Source organism: Labrus bergylta, chromosome 15 (assembly GCF_963930695.1).
Source record: "Labrus bergylta chromosome 15, fLabBer1.1, whole genome shotgun sequence".
NCBI classification, from domain to species: domain Eukaryota; kingdom Metazoa; phylum Chordata; class Actinopteri; order Labriformes; family Labridae; genus Labrus; species Labrus bergylta.
Window position 1 is genome coordinate 20,018,807 of NC_089209.1, and position 21,134 is coordinate 20,039,940.

Consider the following 21,134-nt stretch of genomic DNA (forward strand, 5'->3'; position numbering starts at 1 on the left):
GTATCTTAAAAACATCAGACAGGCATCGCTGGATTAATTCAAATTCTGTCAACATTCAGGAAGAATGCCGCCCCTTTCCTGTTCATTTCCATTTGTGTCCCTTTTTATGGTTCACTGATGAGAGGTTTCCATGTTAAGCCTATGTATGTTTAGACTGACACACACACACACACACACACACACACACTCACACACTTGGGGCACTGCTGAACCTGTTGTAAAGACCTCATAAAGACTCAACATCTGTTTATTGCAACACATGCCTGAGGATTCTGCAACACAGACACCCACCCAGACACCCACCCACCTAAACACAACCACACAGGTTTGCATGTTTTAATTAGTGTGGCCCTGGCACACACACACCACACTCACAGGTGCTTATGCTATGCTGTGTCCTTAATGAAGATAATGATGACTGTATGTGTGCCAAAGAGTATTTAGAGATATGCCAATAATGATCTGGCATGTTTTTCTGCCCACTGAAAGAGAGTGCAACAGGTGTGTGTTTTATATATGTTGTACTTCATTGATATTAACGGTCTCTTTGTTGACATACTATACATTTTGTGACTACAGAGTGTAACAGTAGCAGTGCTTTTGTAAATGATCTAGTTTTTAATGCAGCTCTTTGTCTCACTCTTTCCACATGTGCATGTATATACATCTAGTGTCATTTATTTCCACCTCTTTTCTTTCCTTTTTTCCCCTTTTCCTGCAGATCTGTGCTTTTTAAGGCCTGGTTGAGTTTCAGGGCTCTATTAAAAGTTCAAAGGCAGCGTTTACTACTGTAACTGGAGCTAGTCTGTACTGAGGCTTTCCACTAATGAGTGCACAGCCTACACACACACACACACAAAGATAAACACACTCACACTCAAACCCACTCAATTGCACACACAGCAACACATGTTCCCCTCATGGAGGCTGCAGGGATATTCCCCTGTACAAAGTTTGTCGTTTCTACAAGAATTGTGTCTTTTTGTAGAGCCAAAGATCTATCACTGGCTTAACAACCCTTTCAGCACCCTGTCCTTGTTTGTCCCCTCTTTCCTCCTCTCTTCAAACAACAGATCACACTGTGCTTTTCTGACAAAGTAATGGGAAAGTGTGATTTTTATGAGATCTCGGTGTCCCCTCATCAAATATCTTTTTAATTGTGTAGCCAGAGCAGGATTTCTTCAGACCATTTCTTTTATGGTCTTTTGTAGAGATCACTGGGCGGCTTGAGTCAGAAATATTTTTATTTTAAAGTATGTAATCAAACACATAAGAGACAGTTAATCTCTGTTCAATCATCTTCTTTTGTTTAAAAGGTTTCCGTTCAGTCATTAATTGTGTTCATAAAATCTTGTCATTTAATTGCACTTTATCACCCCATTTCTGACTTACTAAAACTGTGTGCTTGAGATCCGACTTGCTAAATGTCAACCTCTCTTTCTGTGACTGTGCGTAGTAGTGGTGTGTACTTTAGATTGAAAGTGCATGGACACATAAATAACCAGTGAATTCGTTAATGGTTTCTCTGCACTAGTTTCCACAAACCTTAAATAACAAATTAGAATTTAATAATGTTTGTTGAGTCTTTGCAGCTCTGCGGTTTTGACCTTCCTCTCCGCTGTGTCCTCGGATGTCTGACATTCCAGAGTAAACAGAAAAACAAACAGGCCAGACAGCGAGGCCTGGGATTAGACGCCTGGTATAGAAATATTTCCACGATGCCAAGACGCGTGTGTGTTCTTTGGCATATCTCTATTTCAGTTTGTTTTTCAGGGTTTTTAATTGTCGTCTTTTGAAATTTGTGGTTCACTCGATTTGGTCTAATTTCACTTTTGTTTGTGTGGAATTTTCATTCACAATATGACTTTTAAAGTCTGACTGCTTAGTTATATTCATTGTTCTACAAAATATGTTGACCTCAAATTCGTTTTCAGTAATTTGCTAATTTGCAAATGTTTGGTTCAAAGTTATAAATTATACTTTATTATAATAATATATATAATTATATAGTTATATAAAATACTCCAGATTCTACTTAATTCAGCCTAGTGTCACATGAAAGGAAATACGACATTTCCCACAAGTATTTTTGGATTAAATTTTCAAAAAACAATGCTGGCTCTTTGAATGAGACATTCAAAAGAAACTAACAGCAAAGCTGAGTCAGTTGACCCATGAAACCTGACATTAATTCAGAGTTATCTAATGTATGGTAAAACAAAAAATGTGAAATACTACAAAGCAAGGTTCAAAGCTATGTCAGTTCAGTGTTTAATATTATTTTATCTTACAGTAAGTGTACTTTTTTTTTTTATAGTGGCTTAAATGTGCGTAAGTCTTTGTTTCGATACAGGAGCTCTAGCTGGTAATGTCGTGACAGAGGGGTGGAGAGGTGGGGTTCAGAAACTCAAAACGCCAAACGTTTATTATTACCCCTTTTGCTGTGGACTTGCCTTCAGGGGAGAATCTCCAGCAGTGACCCCTTGGCCCTGTACCGCTCAACTCCCTCCACATTGCAATCCTCCTTTCCTCCCCCTGCCTCACATTTGCGGTCCGAAATGTTGAAAGGAGAATAAAAGAATACAATGGAACAATATCTGAGGTCATCCGAGCTGAAGCGGCCTTTCCAGGAACAGCCAAGTTTTCTGAGGCAATATTCTTTTATTCTCGTATTATGGCAGAGAATGAGACGAGTGAAAAACTTACTTCACAGCTTTTTTCATCCAAGAACAAATCCAGGGTGATAAATGTGGACAAACCTCTAGACTTTTACAGCTTACCACTCTCTCTCTCCTTCCTTCCTTCCTTTTCTCAATTCATCCTACCTTCCCTTATTCTCCCCCTTCTCCCTCCCCCGTCATTCCTCTAACCTCCTGGGAGCGGAGGTGCTGTTCTGCCCGTTGGCACTGGTGATGATAAACACCCCACCCTTCCACCCCTGTGCACCTTAGGGCAGGAAAACTCTTTGCATACGCACCTGCACTGGCTGCCATGACAACGAGGACCATCTGTCCATCAAACCATGTCTGAAAGAACCTGTTCTGGGGCAAATGCAGGAGTATAAACACACAGCCACATAGTGGACCTGAGTCAAAGGTTAAAGAACCCCATTTCCTGTCCAGACAGAGGAGAGGTAAACACCCCTCCTCGCACTTACACTCTTTTCTTTCTTCCATGTTTTTGCCTTTGCTCCCTTTCTCTGTCACTTTCTCTCTATCAGGCTTGGAATTCATTAGTTGCACATAAATGTTTTTTTTGTTGCTTGTTTTGAATTTGATTGATGCTGCATTTGTGATGGCAGGCTCAATTTAAGAGCATTAGCTAATCTTAGTAATTATTAACCATGTGGACTTTTTCTCACGGGCGCGATTGACTCCAAAATAAAAATGCTGATTTTATTATAGCTAATCTCTGAAATTTAACTTTTTTTTTTGTCACAATGTTCTCAAGAGCTTCATTAAAAGGGCATGATCTTATGTTACACAAACTTAAAAAGGCTTTGGCAAAAGATTCTCGTTAGTGACGATTGAAACCAGCTCCTCAAATAAATTTGGCCTCTGTATTAAATCAGCAGGAAATGTGGGGGAAAAAACTCTTAAAGTAGTATTTTAGGGCTTTTTAGAGCACACGTGGACAAATATATCTAGATATGGTTTCATGCATTCAAACTACTTGAGGTAATTTATCTTCTGCCGTTTAACCAGCCTCAAAACTGGACACATCCCTCACAAAATGAGACAAACCAAGCAGGTCTTGTGGGTTTATCAAGTATCCAGAGTATATTTGACTTGTATTCTGCACATGTCTGCTGCGGAGCGAGCCTCTGTGGTGCAGGGCTGCTCTGGTAATAGCCTGTGTGCTCTGCCGGGCCGAGATTAATGTGAAGACTTATTGATGTAATGACGGAGCCATGAAAGAGCACTCTGGGTCGTGGTTTGGGCGCTACACATGAGCCTAATGGACTCTGTGTGTATGTTTGTGTGCATGCGTCGTGTCTGTGTGCGTGTGTGGGAATGTGGTTTCGGGCAGAAACAGATGAAATTAATTGAGAGGTTTTGCGCTCAAAAGACGAGACCTTGTGCACTGAGTCTGTATATTTCTGTAAGATTCCCTTGCTTATAGCAAATACCTTACTTAAGGTGTGTGTTGACATGTTAGTTTGTCTGCACATGTGTGTGTGACCTTCCCGTTATTTTTTGAACATGCATGTTCTTGTTTTGTTTTCGAATTTTTACGTTTTCATTGTGGTTCTTAGCTGCCCTGTGTCTTTTCTGGTTAAAGGGCAGAGTGGCTAACACTGACGCTGTAGGACGGCATGGCTGGAGGCAACTTGGGAGGAGGCTGAGTAAATACGACCAAAATTAAAGTGGTACCTTTACAACCAGAGCCCTGCGGTGTGTATGTGTGTGTGGGTGTATCTGTGTCTCCCCAGTTTCTCTGGTGAGGCTCAGCAGGTGCTGACAGGACCCCCTTTATCTCTCCACTCCTCCTACAAACCCTGTTTTTTTGTGTGCATGTTGGGGAAAGAGAGAATGTGTATGTGCATGCCAGAAGGCTTGATCTGCTCAGTGTGGGTCTGATGTTAAAGTGATTGACAGCTAAGCAGTCACAAGGGCGATTGAGAGCAGTTGTGGGAAGCAAGGGACCTTACAGCCTCACAGCTTTGAGCCCTGAGGGGGAAAAGAGAGACTAATGCAGAGAAAGACGGAAGACAGAATCTAAACAGATTAACAGAATACACAGAGATGAGGTTGGAATGAATAAATGAACACTAAACAGTTGCAAAATAAGTGTGTCCTACATGTTTGGCTGTTACAGGGAGCTGTTAGCTGTAACACAAATGGACAAGATAAAATGTAGCATACTCTTGATATAACGTGGTCTTGCTGCTGATAATCTGCTTGCCTACTCCCTGATCTCATGCGTTGGAAACCCTGGGGACCCTGGAGGTTTATGAGAAATGGCTAATGCTTGTGGAGTGATGTCATAAGTCGGAGACAGACCAAGCAGCTCTCCCTGGCTGATATGGCAAAGGGAGGGCGAATACGACTTGCAGGATCTGAAAGAACCAACACTCCTTAATTAAGTTGTTACGTCTTTCAGGCCCTTCATATTCCCCTGAGTTCTCATATTTAGTTCTTGCTTAAAGATCTCACAGAGGGCACTGCAATATTTCAAAAACATGTCATAAAGAAGTAAAATCTTTTGGATTGATTCTTGGAGGACTGAGTGAGGTTGCATGTCATTACTAGTGTTCATGAACTACAATTTGGCCCGAGGTGTCCATCAACATCCTCCATCTTCCAACCACCTTGGACTCTGCAACTTGTCAGTCTTTATTAATAAATATTCCTGTTAAAAGAGAGACGCCTCTTAAGCAATCATTAAAATATTGTCTCATTTATTTACTTTAACTTTTTCTGTATGACTGCCTCACAACCTCTTTTTGTGCCACAGGCGGCCAGAGTTGAAGCTCCAAGCAGGCTGAAGTAAACCAGACTGGAACAGATATGCATCTCTACAGTCCTTGGGGGAAAGAGTTGTACTCAAGCAGGTAAGTGAAGAAAATATCATTTCTAGATGCCTTTTTGCTGTATTTGTGAATATGTGAGCTAGAGGGACCATACTCTCTGCCAGAGCAGCACAGGATAGAGCGGGCTGGTCGCCATTTAAAGACACCTCTAAACCCAGATGGCCGAGGTGTAAATCTACTGCCCATGTGCCGGAGGGGACGTCAGTTTCTCTCCGGCCTGCAGACTCGCTCAAAGATCAATAAAGTTAACTCAAAACATTCACACTCTGCCATCTGAAATCAACCATTTAATGAGTTGGTGTTCCTGTAAAAGTGGAAAAGGCCCCTTCAGATTTATTAGAATAGAGAGAGTAGAATTCCAGAGAGGGAGAGGAGGAAGGAGAAGAAGGAAGAGAGGCTGGAGAAAAGGTTTTTTTTTTGTTTGTTGTTGTTTGGATTTATTTTAGGGCAAACATTTAAGAGTAACGGGCTGCATCTCTAACATTGCAAACATTGACAATAAAATCTTGATTCCCCTCTTTACAAGTGAGCAATGCATACTTAAATAGTGTGATTGGTGGCCTTTTAAAAGGCAAGTGCGGAAAATGTCCAGACTTTGTAAGAAATATTTAGTCATGTAATTTCACTTAAAACACTGAATGTAATCCAAAAGCTGGGTTGTATTTCACCAGCAGTAAAACGGCTCTCCATCTTGTTACAGGATACTACTAAAACCTCAAGAAAAATGCTATATTTAAAAAAAAAAACAGTGAAGCAGTTCATTTGAACAGTTGCCTCTAATCTTTGAGCCTTCAAAATAACTTTTACTTCTGATGATGCATAAGAAAATATTTGATAATCTGTTGATAAATTAACAAAGACCTTGAATTAAGTTAGAGGGAGGTGTAGAAAATGGATATTCCTAATGTCGGTATAAAATACTTCGTATCAGAGAGGCATGCAGGTTATGTGAAATGGGTTGAGGGAACATATATATTATTTTTTAGGATCCGCTGTTGTATTATTTTTGCCCCCAGTTCTTTTATTTCAGCGACTGTATGTCCTCCTGTAAACTCAGATTCCTCCTCCTGGAGTCTTCTGCTAATTCCTGAATTTTTTTAAACCCCTCCTCATCCGGTCTGAGGACACGGCCAATAAACACACCTTGACATGTCCATCCAAACACCTCCCAGTCTACCTGAAAATCATGTGATGAGTGTTTTATTCTGATAGAGTGCACATGAAGTGTTCCATTTACTCTCTGTTACCCTCAATCTCTCACTTTTCACTACCAGCCAGGCGTGCCCTGGGGGCCGCACAGGGAGAGGAAGGAAGGCAGATGAAATCGTCCTTTTTACAGCGATGTCTTTCTTTTGGGGTTTACATTACTTTATTATGAAGTAAATCCCTCTAGCAGCTGCAAGACAAAGCAAGGTTTCTCGGGATTATGTTCCTTGCTAACTGTGCTTTATGGTGGCTGCAAAGAAAATCCTACATGTTAACAAGTGTCCACGTAAACGAATAAGATCGTGGGCTCCTGGCTGGGTGCCGTGTCTGTAAAATCCGTAAATGCTTCCGGATGGGCAACGTCAATCGTGCTGTCTGCAGATGTCAGGAGAAAATACTCGTTATTAGTAACACACAGACCAGTTTTTTCCCTCGTTTGTAGACGTATCTAGTTTGCTGTGCTGGATTGTTTGAAGAACACATGACATGTTTTTGCTGGTAATGGGTTGTTTGTAAGAGTGTGTGAGCCTGTGTGTTTATGCTTATAATGGGGTTTAATTCGATAAGCGGCTGGAGTATTTGTCACGGCGATGCTTGGATGGCGGTGTAGTGCTCTGTTTATTTTGGGTAAACATGAACAAATTTACTCCAGGTTTCCTCTCTTTCTCTTGCTGCCTGTGTATGCCCTAGTAGTTTGACAATGAACATCTAAGTCAAAGATGTTAGCCTTTCTAATGGAAAAAAAAGTTACAACAGTTTTGGTAATATATTCACGTTCTTTGTAGATGTGGAGATTTATGATGACATAAACACAGTGCTCCTGGATATCAAGACCATCCTTAGCTCAAACCCATTAGGTTATGCTGCTAACACTGCGGAGATGTATCTGTTAAACCAAATAGTCATGGATCATTCCCCCACGTAATTTATCCTTAAACTGTGACCCGGAAGTGATCATATTTGTGCTGTTGCAGCTAACTTGTCCTCTGTGGCTCATTGTCTGTATTTTAAAGATGACCCCAAAGTGACAATCGGTGATCAAGTCATCTCATGTTAACATCAGTCGCTCAGTTGGTGCTGTTTGAAAGCTGTACGAAATACATGGACATTTCATTGTGATATCTTGAGATATATTACATAGCGTTCAGTCACATGACTGATGCTGAGGGCAAAAAGAGCATAGGAAAGCAGCGGCCACCATTAAACACTGAGGAGCTGCAGCACAGACTGGTTTATTTCCTATCTTTTCAAAATAACTATACTTACCATATATACTTTACCTGACAACTGCAATAAGTCTTGAAGTGTTTCTAAAACCTTTAGGAGCTTGATCATAGGTGACTATTGAAAGCCCCTGTTTTTTACCTTGTTAATTTGGACTAGTGTTGGGCATGCTGAGAGGGTTTACTATGGAAGACATATGGAGTGGGGTAGGTGGTGGTGATGAAGGCGCTGTAATGTAGTCACAACAGAGAGTTCAGAGCCAAAGGAAACAGGGGTCTCTCGCCCCTTCCTAAACAGGATGACGGGACCAGACCACACGCATGGCACACTTTATCCTTTATTTGTATCTACATATATCAAACAGGCTTGGGTTTTTGGAAATATTCAATTCCTTTATCTATTCTTTGATTTTTTTTTTTGGTTGATTTTGAAGCGCTTTTGGCTCGCTCTAACTAAACATACTCTCACACACACACTGTTCGTATCTGTACAAAGCACCATATTCCCTAAGAAACATGAATGAATGAATGGTTCTACTGTTTTTACCCTCTTATCTTTTTATTCCTCCAGCTCCTCTTCCTCCTCCTCCTAACGAGGAAGTGAACAGAGAGATACTGTGTTATCAAAGATAGGCGCCTTTACTCACTCTACTGAAGGAGAGTAGACATTGAGATACAGATGTGCTTTTTCTACATCTTTCCAGAGTCACTCTTCTACATAAACTAAAGTAAACATTCACTTTCTTCTTATTTCAACACTTCTCTGGTTTCTCAGGCCATTTGCTCCATTGCTGCCATTTGTGAGGGAGAGTAGTCATGAAAAGAAACAAGGGAGGAAAAATGGTAAAACTCTCAATTTAATCTTGCAGCAAATATAAAAATAGAATATTCTTGGATAGTAACTAGCTGACATACAGTTTAGGAAAAAAATATGTTTGCCATAAACTACAAAGTGATGAAGTGCTGAACGTTATTGGTGAAAAAGTAACATTGCGATATCTTTTCTTTCTACGATATGCAATGTAATAAGATAAAATACAGGAAGTTCTTCCAGATAAATGCAGTGAGTTTCTATTAGAGCAGATTAATTGGCCAACCGATATAACCGATATGTTAGCATATCCAGTGACTGTCTGTATCGGCTAATTTTAAGGCAGATGCAACGATATTACTAGATTTATTGACCAGTTAAAAAGTGCTTCATTTTAGTTCATAGTTCATTTGAATTACACTAGCAGTGCTCTTTCTGGCTGTCACCAGCAGAGTGTGCTATATGGATTACCGTAAAATCCGGTGTATAAGACGAACTTTTAAGACCTATTTTTTCGTGTTATAAGTTGGCTGCGTTTTATACACTGGTGTGACCAATACACCAGTATAAAATACTAAAACACACGCCGTCATTACAGCGGGTGCAGCAGCAGTGATTAAAAACCCATCCCCATTCATTGTGTATTGAAAGCTGAGTGAACACTGGGATGGGAAAGATGGCAACTTTTTTCACATCCTTCTTCCTCACGAGGTCATAATCATGCATTTACAGAAAACAGTGGTAAATTGTTCTGTAAATAAACCTTGTGGAGTGCTCTTTTGATTTAAAGAGTCCTATATTAAAGTTAAAGAGTGACCAATGGAGTCGGGCAGCGCGACTTGCAAGCTAGGAGTCTGTGCCTCACAACTTTCCCTGCAGGCTGAGAGCTCAACTACCATCCTGTAGTAGGAGTGCAAACTCCCAGAAGTGAAAACAGACGGGACTTCAGGGTGCGTCTTGTATTCTGGATTTTACGGTACAACAAGCATTATCAATCCCCAGAGTGTCAAGCGGTGATGCATGTACATGTGCAGTTCAGTGACTATCTTGACCTTATACTCTATATTATTTCCACAAGTGTTTGATACCTGCATTTGAGGGATCAACACACTAATCGTTTATAACTTTATATCTATCTCTACAGATTGAACATAGATCCAAGAAAGATATCTGTTGTAATTTCGGTTTTCGATTTTTTTTCTTTCCAATATTTGCATTGGCTCCAAAAATCGGTCTGGCTGTAGTTTCTATAGGTTTAAATACTGGAAATTAATTTTTGAATCTTAAAATAATTAATTGTTTTGAACTATTTTTGTGTTAGGCTGGCACTACATAAGAAAACATGTGAGGTGCAGTACCATTTTTTTTTTTGTATTGTAATAGTGATATGAAGGGTGTTAATATTTTAATATTAAATAATCTGTATTAGTAGAGGTGGGTATTGCCCACAATCTGACGATTAATTTCCCTGAATCGATATTGAATTGGGAAAATGATAATTGCAATGCTTTGATGAATCAATATTTCTAACCAGCCCTATGTATTAGCTTTAGCTATAGCTACTTGCAACATGGTTCTTGTGAATGAAAAGAAAAAAAGAAAAAAATAAATAAAATTGTATCATTAAATTTGCAACGATTACTCTGAGGGTAGCTGATAGTTAGCTTGAGTTTGATCTGACTGCATGAAAATGATGTGAGAGCATGAAAAATATACACATGCTGATAAAGAAAGCAGTGCTTGTTTGCAGAAAATATATTTTCATTCTTACTGCAGACTGTTAAGATGTGTGTATTGTAAAAGTTCATATTGTGTTAACTGTAAGATTGCGATTGATTGTGCAGCCCTATAGTGCGATGGGAATGTGTATGCTGGAAGCATGATTGGGTGGACTCTGGTCTCTAAAATGTCATGAAAAACTCACCATAGTGCAGGTATGCTTTCTATTTGTTATCATAATGAGACCACAGCAACCCCCAAAACAACAGTTCAGTTGCGCAGTTTTGATTTGGTTCATCTTGGCCCAACAGCAGAGCACTGACTGGCCACTGTGTGCCAGAGTGTGTGTGTTTGTGCTTGTGGTGTTATTCCAGGTGTTTAGTCAGGAATGGTGTGTGTGCATCAGCTGGAGACCGGAGAGTGGAGAGGTACCATCCTTCATCACCATGCATGGTTTGTGCAAGTGTGTGTTTGAGAGACAGAGAGAGCGAGAGAGAGAGAGAGAGAGAGGGTGTACCAGAGAGGGATGAAGAGAGTATTTTAGCTGAGGAAGTGAGGGCGGATTTTCTTAGATCCATAGACACACAGAGATGCTTTGATATATTATATGGAGAAGCAGAGGGGGACAGGAGCCAGACGTGTTGCTGTGTATGCCGTGTTTCAAGTGTATGTTCCCCACCGTGCTGTCCAGCTAAAGCTGTGTGCCAGGAGTGCCCTCACACTGCCACGACCACACTGAGCTAAAAAATGGAGAGATGTCACAAAATCCTTCTTTTGTACTAAAAACACTATTTACCAAGTTATATAATCTGGCTTCTTGCAAAAATACAGGAGCAGCATTGGATTAACTGATAAATGATTCCTTGTTCAATGTTGTTAAAAACCCTTAGGCTTCATTGCTAATAGCCAGTACCTTTTCTATTAATGGGAAGAGATTTAAGGACTTTGGCTCTCAGTGAGCCTTTGTGTAACTAATAGTTAATTTAGTCGTGACATGTCTATAAGATGAATTTTTATGCTATTGAAGAACTGAAGATAAACTTTTTAGAACCACAGCAACATGTTTAAGCCATACTAACTGAGAATACAGTGATGCTACAGAAATGCTTTAAAGCCTCTTGAATTTGGGTTGAAAAATGTATCAATACTTTTTTTTTTAGATAGGACATCTGAAGAGAGACAGGAAATGTTTGGAGGAGAGAGTTGGGGATGACTTTGAACCCACTTCCACAGAGACGCTGACAACAGCTTCTGTACATGGGGTGTGCAACATAACTGCTAGGCTAACAGCGCTCTGGTTAGTTCATTTTAAAGATCAATTCTAAATGATCACACAAAGGCTAGGTGAATTGCAATGTTACAATCAATACGTGTTGTACGGTTATTTTTTTTTAAATAGCTCAAGGCTTTCTAAAAAACATAAACATATAAGCTCATTTGTAAGTATTAAAAAAGCCTGTGTGATGAGCTATCCTGGTTGGGAAGTGTCAAAGCTGTAGGTATGTCAGGGCTCAACATTATAACTGGCCCGCTGGCCCGGATGAAAGATAAATGTTATTCACAAAGCATCTTAGCCCTTAAGAGAGCTCCTAAAGTAAAGATCTAAGGATGAAGAGTTTCTCACAGAGAAGAAAGAAGAAAAGATTCCAGCTCTATCACAGCCTCATATTAATATCAGATTGAGTAGACTCTTACAGTTACCAGCATGGTCAATAAACAGGAGCACATAAATATAAGAAAAATACACAATATTTTTATAATTAGAGCTCAAATAATTAAATAAAAGTTGTAATTTACTTTTGCATCAGAATGGTTCAAGAGTAAATTGGTGACTGTTACTCTTGAAATCAAAAGTAATGTTCCTGGGCGGTTACAATGGTCGGGCCAGTGATCTTTGAAAACCAGTGGCCCGGAGGGCAAATTTAGCTTAATGTCAACCCCTGTATGTTATATTAGTCTAGTTCAGCAGTACAGTGCGGCTCCCCTTTGACTTCTGACCTGGCGTAAAGGGAAGTTACACCATTTGCTGCTCCTCCTTCAGCTTCTGGTGACCTTCAGCGACCTCTGCCACACATGGAGGCTCCATGACGTGATCTTAAAAAGGCCTGCAGGCAAACTTTTGTACTACAGTGGTGTAGCAATATGGAGAATAAGTAAAATGCTTAAAAACAGCAAAGCATAACTAGGAAAACAAAGTAAAACTTCTCTCTACCCTTACGTCTGCAGAGCCACCTTGAAAAAGTTGCTTTAATGGCTAATGCAATAATTCACACTGTGACGTGTTCTACATATAGCCTTAGAGATCACACACCGATAGCTCACCTCAATGTTGTCCATTCTGAGCCGTTGAACCAGATGAACACACACACACACACACACACACACACACACACACACACACACACACACACACACACAGTCACACACTCTGTCAGCAGGCAGTAGATTTGCAGGATATAGAGAGTGCTGAATCTTGCTGTGACTCCAGGAAACCCTGCACTCACTTCCACCTTCAGCAGGATGAAAGGAGTTCAGGGAGCTAAAGTTCCTCTCCCAACAGTGTGTTAGTGTGTGTGTGTGTGTGTGGGAGTATAACACAGCTTTGGTGCCCCTATCTCCTGTCTTTGCGGTCCCAGTATAAGCACATTACAAATTCACACATCCCCTACCACCACCCCCATACTCCCAGCCTCGATCGCTCCACATCTGATACAATCACAACATGGCTACAAAGAGGCGGCCAGGCAGGGGTACCGGTGTCTGGGAGTGTGTGCATCCCAGCTCTATTCATGAGGCAGGATGCTGGTTTCTTGCACTGGCAGTTAAATGGTGAGAAATTCCCTCAACCTCAAAGACTTCTGAACACATCGGGCGCCCCTGCTCTCCTTCATCTCTCTATTTTAGGCTATTTTTAAACTCAGACACCCCAAGCCCCTATAAAGAAAAAAGGGCATTCGATTTTTCACAATCTTCAGCTATTTTCTATCTCCATTTCCTCTCCCTCTCCTCTCCTACAATAAGTAGGACAGTTGCATGCATAAAGCCAGACCCTTTGGAGGTTTTTCTGTCTTACTGTGATGACCTTTCAGGGTAACTCAAAGAAACTTCATCTGAAAGATAATTTAAACAGAATGTATTGGTAGTCGGGCTGGTAATCTTTGGGTGTCTCACGATTCGATTTCAATTATTTCGGTCACGATTAGATTCAGACTCTATTTTGGATTCAAAACAATTCTGGATTCATGATTCAAGGTCTATTTTTGAATTAGTACATACTTCAGGATCTACACCAATAATCTGTGAGTCTGGCTGAATTTCTTGCTGCTCCATTTGGCATTCTACTGAGTTAAAGAGCTAGCCTTAGCACTTAGCATAGAGTGACATGATAAGCCATAAAAAAAAAAAGATTTTTGAAAGTTATGAATCTATTTAAAATTTCAGAAGATAAGAATCTGGATTTTTACATAAATAAATGTTTTCCCCACCTCTAATTGGTTATGTACATTACATAGGATTTTAACCTTGTGGGCAAAATGAAAGACAGCAAATACATCTGACGTAGTGTTGAACCGGACAATGCCTCACTTACTTGAACATATTCAACATATTAAATCTTAAGTGCAACTCACAAAGAAACCAAATATACATTTTGTTACGTTAGTTGCTGTCAGAATGCTATAGTGGACTGAGGTGGGCTTTTGCGTAATTATGCTAAATAAATCAAACCAACCTTGATTGAAAACAGGGTCATATGCATGTTATCGTACCCCGTATAGACATTTGCACAAGGCTTCCAAGTCGACGTAAAATATAACTCACCAATAGTGCCAATTCAGTGTTATTACTACATAAAATGTCAAACGAATGTTAAGCAGAGCGTCACAACATTTGAACAATATCCTGAACTCTTCTATCTTTTGCCTTTGTCAATAACAAGGTGATGTCCGGGTTGGTTCAGGGACAAATATGTCATCACTCTGCTTCTTATGGGAACTTTGTTATCATGAGCCATTTTTGCATACACACTCCTGAAAACATCTCGACAATTTCAGGAGGACTGCTCTGGATACTCTCCTGACCTGGCTGTTCACATATGCACCTCACAGTGGGACACTATCCCTGTCAGAAAGGAGAGTGGTTGATGGATGAAATCTTCAGGAGCGGATGACTGAAAGACTTCAAACACAATTATCTGTTTTGTGATAAATGATTATTATTTTAGTAGTACCTCTTAGTTAAGTGTACCTCTTTAACACAAATAAATAACCTGTAGCTTTGTTTGCCAGACAGACCATTGCTCTCTGAATGCTAACATACCCACAGAGGCTTGATTGACACACAGTTCACATATTAACACAAAACCAGACAGATTTGTAACACACACACTGTTTCACACCCGCCCACACACCCACATGTCCCCTAACCCACCCACCCACACACACCTATATGCAGTGTCTGTGATTGTGTGAGATTGACACACAGTTAAGTTTTACAGGTGCGCTGAAGCGGATAATTAGCCTGTTAGCTGTGACTAATGAAATCTCCACCGCTGTGCCCTCGACTGCTGCTGGGGCAGAGGCCACTTTCCTGTTTGGATAGGCAACGCTTTAAAGCAGAGCAGAGGGGAGCCCGCTGGATGTGGGTGTGTAACTTAATGTTACCTTCTTCTCTTGTTACTTATTGTGATGATATAATTTCGAGAAATATGTGTATCATATTTTATTACATGGAGACAGGTTAAATCAAATTACATTTTAAGATTTTCAGTATTATACAATGTGCCTTGGCCTCTCAAACACAGTTCAGTGGATATTATCTTTAAAAATGAGCCTGCATGACCCTTTCTTTAGATGCTATATCTCACAATTGTTGTTATGTCTTTTATTATAACTAGAAAGCTTAATCATACAAAACATATCCCTTTAGCATTTATAGGCACAAAACAGTATAATTTCCACAAAATGTATTTCTGCACATTTCTTTACGTTAACATTTGGAAAAAAAACAAGATATTCTTGAAGCGGTACCATTTTTATCATTCTAATTACATTTTTGAATTAGTTTGATCTTTTTTTGTTTGTTTCAAAAGTGCTCCACGATTGTCCTAAAGGTTTGATCATCTTTGCAGCAACCCCTGATGTTTAAATTAAGTCACTGAGTAAAGGCGTTGGATGCCTAAAAACCTAAAAAAAAAAAAGAGGGAAATCAAATCGTTTTCATTTGAAAAACTTTAAACCACCAACATTATGCCACAGCCAATATGGTGGCAACATTATTTTTATTATTCTTCCATTTTACAATCACTACAACCTTGCCCTCTCTCATTATTACTTACTGAGTAAGTAGTTGACAAGTGTTTCAGTGGGAGCAGCCCCCCCAGGAGAGCCGATGAGGGGCTGCATACGGCTCACCTCTGACCCTCACGCCACTTCAGGACCTGGAATGTGCAGACGAGAACACACACACACACACACACACTTAAACACAAAAAATGCATCATTAGTCTCTTTTAATTGCATTTGTAAGATAATTCAGAGCTTCATTTACATTGCGTTTCTCAGTTTTTCCTCATTTGTTGGCTTTGGAGTCTGAAATAATGCTGTGAGATTATTATTATGCCGTGTGGGGGGCGTTGCTGCTATCTAGGTGGTACTCTGTTCAAGTGAATCTAATGAGCAGGCAAGATGTTGCATCCAAGGTGGCTTATTTCATGTGTGTTTGTGTGTGTCCTTGTGTCACCCAGTAATGTGTCTTGTGCTTTAGTCATCAGGTCTGTCACCTCTGTGACTCTCTGCTCCTGCAGCCTGAACAACTGTGCAAAAATTCCCCTGCTAAAGCTTTGACACTCTGAGAGACGGTTGTGTGGGTGGTTAAAGTGTATTTCCACAATATACACACACATTCATACTGTTACATAGATTATATTTTTGTAGTGCGCTTTGTGTGTTGCAGAATAAAACCGTTTCTTCTTGGATGGAGCCCTGAGGGGAGAAACTTCAAACTAGCTTATGGTTTCACTGCTGAGGCTCGATGACACATGCACACACTCAAATCTGCTGAAAACATTCTGTTGTCACGAACTTGTGTTTGCAGCGAAGATTTGGCTCTTCAGTGCTAGTTTAGAAAAAAAAAATGAAAGCAAACACACTTTTATTCTGTTTTATAAATAATGTAAGGGAATATTGTGTGACCTACGGATGAAAGAATGAATAGCACGAGTGAAGAACAAAGAGGAAAACCAAGGAGAGGCAGTGATGATGAGGATGATGATGGGGCTTTACGATGTAAAGTTCTGATGAGAATTTCAGCTGCTGGACTGAAGGAACAAAGCAGATGTGTGTGTGTGTGTGTGTGCGTGTGTGTATGTGTGTGTGAATTAAAGAGGGAGAGCTTTCAGTTCCCTTTGCCTCTGAGGAACAGTAATTGTGATCCATGCTCTGTTAAAATCTCCAGCCCTCAGGGAACAGCATGGAGACATCACACACATACACAATCACACACATGACTCTTTGGTCTTTGTTGCAGCGGACCAATGAAGACGTCACACACATGTACAACTAATGTCACTTCACCTGCCCTTATACCCCGTCCTCTCTGAGGCACACATCACTCACACATCTGGACCACTTCTTAAGTCCTTTCCTACACAATTCCTCCTCTCTGTTCATACTTTCATCAGAGGAAAATCTGTGCAGTACTGAGAGTGGCCTCTAGGGGGTGCCTCTCTCTCTCTCTTTTATGATGAGCAGAGGGAAGGTGAGTCAACACAAGTGTTTTCTTCCTTTTGACTTTTACCTTGTACAGGCCTAGTTATTTAAAAGAAAAGCAGGAAGTTATATTCATTTTTATTCCGTTTTAGTCTCAGTTTGAAAATAATTTGCTTAAATCCAGACAGGAAAAAATATGATCTAAGTATTCCCTTAATAGTATCTGAAAATGCATTGTCGCAAGGTTGAAGGTATTTGCTTCTTTTACACCAATTAAATAATGAATTTTAAGAGACGTGGCTATTTAATTTACAAATAATATCGTGAACCATTATTTTGTATTTGTATCATTTTATATTTGAAAGGAACACACTTGTTGGGAGTGGGACAAAGTATCGACACAGCAATAAATCAATGTCCTGACTGGTGATACAGTTATTTATTGGCTGGTGCAAAATATTTACATTTTGATTTGAGATTTCTGGAGCAATTTGACTCTCAAGCCTCACCAATCATGAGCCCTCATAGTGGCCCTTATGACATGATTTAGGTTAGCGTGAACAGAAGTTAATTGGCCAAGTAGAAGACGGCGTGTTAAAAGAAGACAGTGAGATAATGTCAGACAGGAGTGAAAAGAAGTTAAAGGATAAAGCTTAATCAGAGATAAAACTGCTCCAAGTTATGAAAGAATTCAGAAATCCTGCACTGTACCTCGACCTGCACTTTTCATTCTTCAGTTAATATAAAATTCTGATGTGTCATTATATTATTGTCATGAAATTAGGCAATAAAATTATAACAATATAAAATTATCTCAATGTAAATATAACAAATGTTCGATAAAACTTTGATAGATTTAATCCTGTAAATACACCACCCAAACACTGGGGAAAGGGGGGGGGGCACTAATGTGCCTTAAATGCTAGTTGCAACCCGACATTAAAGAGAAGAAGAGAAAGATGAACAGCCAATCATGTCGTAGGGATATGGGTAGGTAGCTTACAGACGTTTGGAGTGAAATGGAAACAGTCGAAATGAGCGATAGTGACACCGAAGAAAACGCTGAGCATACCAGCTCAAAGCACAGAGAAGACATCGTCGACAAGAAAGGCCGCTCAGCTGAAGGAGTTTTGAGATATTTTGAAAAATTTACAATCCGGTAAAAAAACAGAGTAACGTGCTCGGTAAACTGTGCCGAAGACAAGTGCAGCTAAAACAACCAACGCCACAAACCTTTTCCACCATTTGAAAGGATATATCCCGTTAGAACACACAGAAGGACAGAAATAACCAAACGTCCCTAACGATTGTTAGTGGACCCTCTTGTCAGCTTTTCCCAGCACGGGGCCCTTTTGTTATGATTGTGAAATGTTCCTCTGTTTAGGAATAGTTCATCATGTTCTTTAAAGAATAACTAAACCACGATATCGACTGATATGACATTTTTTGTCAAGATTATTTTTAGCTGTATCGCCAAGACCAACTTGTATTATATCAATTGGCTTTTTCATGATATTGTTGTCATGGGCAACATGTTGCTTATCTGAACTGATGAGTTACCATGTGATCCCCTTTCCTAATGTATATCCTTACATGTTGCACATGAGGTGTTCTGCTTGTTACACAATGGAAATGGAAAGTTTGATTTATTATACAGTATATGGCCTTCATCACATTTTTACCATCTGCACAAATACCCCAACACTTTGAAAAGTTGCTTATGTTGGGTGTCAAAGATCATTACATTAGAACAATGGTATCTGTTTTGTTTTGTTAGTATGTTTATCTTTGTAAGCTGTTTAATATTACAGCCAGTATCTCGGCTGCGGATGCCTTCAGTCAAGTCAAGCGTGTCCCAGAAATATCCCGCTATGTTTATAAAGATTTCTCCCATTTTAGCCTAATTTTGTGTTTAAATAAACTAGGGTGGTGATTCGTAGACTCGATGACTGCTAAATGTGGTTTTATGTTTCTGTTCTGAAAAGCACAGTAAAAAAAAAAAGGCAGGCTATTTAGGGCCAATCTCAATTCTGTGTGTTAATTAAATTCATCAGAGAGTCGACTTCCTTTGAAGAGAGGCTGTTAAAATGTTTGGGATATTTCCCCCGCTTTTGCTTTCAAAAATAACCAAACCCAGAGACCACAGTGGACATAAAGTTTCACCCTCGAGAAACATGAAAACTTTTTGAAGAGACGTGGAAGGAAACAATCAAGATAAATCTGAAACCCAACAGGATAAAGACACACACACACACTCATGCAGTCATTGCTTGGCAGAGTACTGAGACCAGTGCCATGAGTTGCATTTCAAGTTTTATGTTCATGTATACTGGGTAACCATGAGGAGAGAAAATAAACCAAAGGCTATTTTGATTGTCAGCACATTTCAACGTGTCCCCATTCAGCGAGAAAACGATTAACAGACTCGACATATTCTGGTTTTTAAGAGCGCAGCACAATGACTTAATAGTTATTGTTTCATGTGGTTCAGCCAACTTGATGATTTCCACTTTGTAGTTGTCGGCTCAAATCTGTTTATTTTGTGTATTCTTTTTCTCAAGAATTAAACAAAACCTGCGTGTACATTCCTTCGCATGCATCAACACCTTGTACACAGAGGAATATATTATTCTGTCACTCATTAGGACTAAAGGAATAAAATAGAAAGAACTACGCTTAAGGAGTTAGATCTAAAGATTGCTGTCAAAAAAAACCACCAGCTCTCTCATACTGAAATACTTTGGACACTAGCCTTTAGAGTCTTGATTATTCAGCCTGTTGTGGATGTTGATAGCTGCTGAAACTATTTCTTAACTAATACTAATTATCCATTTGAGCAGAACATTCTGTTCATCATTCCCAACCAGAGTGTAACATGCTAGATATGGTTGGTTTAAGAAACTTTTTTGTTTATTTTTATCTCTGTACAGTCACTAAACTTGATACGTTGAAGTGTCACCAAGACAAGATAGAAAAAGCTGTATGTATTAATTAAGCTTGACTGTGAGGTTTTATATGTAATGCTTCTTTAAACCTCAGCCTTTTTTATTTGAGTGTAAATGCCGCAGTGCGTTATCATCTCTCGAGGTTTTGTTGGACATATTTATTCACTTTGGAGAGAGCTGGGCTAGTCGCTTTCTACTTTCCAGTTTCCTTGCTAAGCTCGGCTCTGAAGCTCCATCTCCAATCTCTGTACTTAAAGAACTTTGCCGACCTGAGATTCCTCACTTTGCGTTTGGGAGAAAAGCACATAAACATAGTTCAATAAATGAGAAGTATAAAGCATGCCATATCTCCTTTCAACCTGATGAGCTCTATAGGGACTGTCTCAATTAGCACTAAGCTCTCTCTGGTACAAAAAAGCTCTACTTGTATGCACCCTGTGCATCGCCTCTGTGCACTGCCTGTCATCACCTGTGTCTAATCGGACTTGAAGCTGCTTGTTGGCACTCACGGACGTTTTTTCCTCTCGTCTAGCTTCTTGCTCTCAGATGTACATCGCTGTGGACAAAAGCATCTGCTAAATAAATAATAGATTTATAGAATATGAAGTAACAATAGTTGTTTAATGCTGTAATGATTCCTTAAATATAAAAAATACCAAAAAGCAGCAGTCTTATTTACTTAAGACAGTAAAGGAACAAGATAACCAAGCACCCATTGGTCTGTGCGTGTGTGTGCGTGTGTGTGATACACTGTGTGTCATATTTGTATGTGCCACTTCTCATCATAATGGACAAACCAGGAGGTCAGAAAACTGATATTCACTTTCAGTCTTTCGAATGCAGTCAATGTGCCTCAGTTTTGATGAAAATGCTAAAGTCTCTGTACCTTTTACTCCCATGCAGACAAAAAACAGTGATGTCAATGCAAATGTAGCTAATTTAATTACCATTTAATAGCCATGGTTTAAAGCTTCATGACCCACCTTAACA

At 39.7% G+C, this 21,134-nt stretch overlaps 1 long non-coding RNA gene across 2 annotated transcripts in view; it reads left to right on the forward strand.

Annotated features, from left to right (window-relative positions):
• LOC114920283 (uncharacterized) overlaps window positions 1-21,134 on the forward strand; it is a 70,043-nt gene that overhangs the window by 4,262 nt on the left and 44,647 nt on the right. For both annotated transcript variants that reach the window (XR_003808597.2, XR_003808596.2), the window contains exon 2: window positions 5,458-5,554. This is a non-coding gene — a long non-coding RNA (uncharacterized lncRNA). The remainder of the gene's footprint in view (window positions 1-5,457; window positions 5,555-21,134) is intronic.